This window comes from Mandrillus leucophaeus, unplaced genomic scaffold (genome assembly GCF_000951045.1).
Source record: "Mandrillus leucophaeus isolate KB7577 unplaced genomic scaffold, Mleu.le_1.0 Scaffold66, whole genome shotgun sequence".
Taxonomy (NCBI): Eukaryota; Metazoa; Chordata; class Mammalia; order Primates; family Cercopithecidae; genus Mandrillus; species Mandrillus leucophaeus.
The window spans coordinates 4,118,726-4,119,454 of record NW_012107141.1 but is presented as its reverse complement, the minus strand read 5'-3'; the positions used below and the strand labels follow the sequence as shown (position 1 = coordinate 4,119,454).

Here is a 729-nt window from a genome sequence, read left to right as displayed (position 1 = left end):
GAGAGGAGAGGAGAGGAGAGGAGGAGGAGGAGGAGGGAGAAGGGAACAACCTACCATCTTAACACACTAATATCTAAAAAGTGCGAGAGGCCCAGAGCAGCAGCAGAAGCAGCAGCAGCAGCTCCAGCTTCTTCCCTCCCTCCCCATGAAGAAGAGTTCCCTCCTCCTCCTCCTCCTGCTTCTCCTGCTCAGAGTTCCTGCCTCCAGCTGCCAGGGGGGACAGCCAGCCAGCAGCAGGAGGGTGCAGTATCCCAGCTTTTCCATTCTCTCTTCTCCTCACTCTCCTCTCTCTCTTTTTTTCTGGAGTAGCTCTATTTCCCCTCCCTCCCCCTTCCCCCTCTGCCTCTCTCTTCTCTCCCTCTGTCTTGTCGCTGGTGTTTGTCTCTGGGAGGATCAGGGGCTGCCTGCTTGGAGTTTGTTGTGGGGGGAGGTAGGGGGAGGGGAGGGGTGTGTGGGAGGGAGGAAGGAAAGGGGGGTGTTCTCGTCAGGACCCCTCAGTCAACTTGAGATTTGAGCAATAACTTCCCCTTCGGGGCGCCCCCCTGCGTGCCCTTCCCATACCTCCCCCCCCGAAAAAAAAGACAATGGGAAAACCTTGGCTCCCCCCTCCTCCCCTCTGCCCTCCACCCCTCCCCAGGATAAATTGGAAGTAAGTTTATGAGCAGCCTCGGGAGCCTGGGCGCAGAGTGCAGGGCCGGAGCGGGTGACAGAGGCGGCGTGCCGGGGGCG

At 59.4% G+C, this 729-nt stretch overlaps 1 protein-coding gene across 3 annotated transcripts in view; it reads left to right on the top strand.

Moving 5' to 3' along the window:
* Positions 1–729, top strand: part of PHF21A (PHD finger protein 21A) — a 201,795-nt gene continuing 201,066 nt past the window's right edge. For 2 of the 3 annotated variants that reach the window (XM_012001373.1, XM_012001374.1), the window contains exon 1: positions 1–241. The gene's annotated coding sequence lies outside the window, so the exon portion shown is untranslated. The remainder of the gene's footprint in view (positions 242–729) is intronic. The other variant, XM_012001375.1, reaches the window with a different exon arrangement.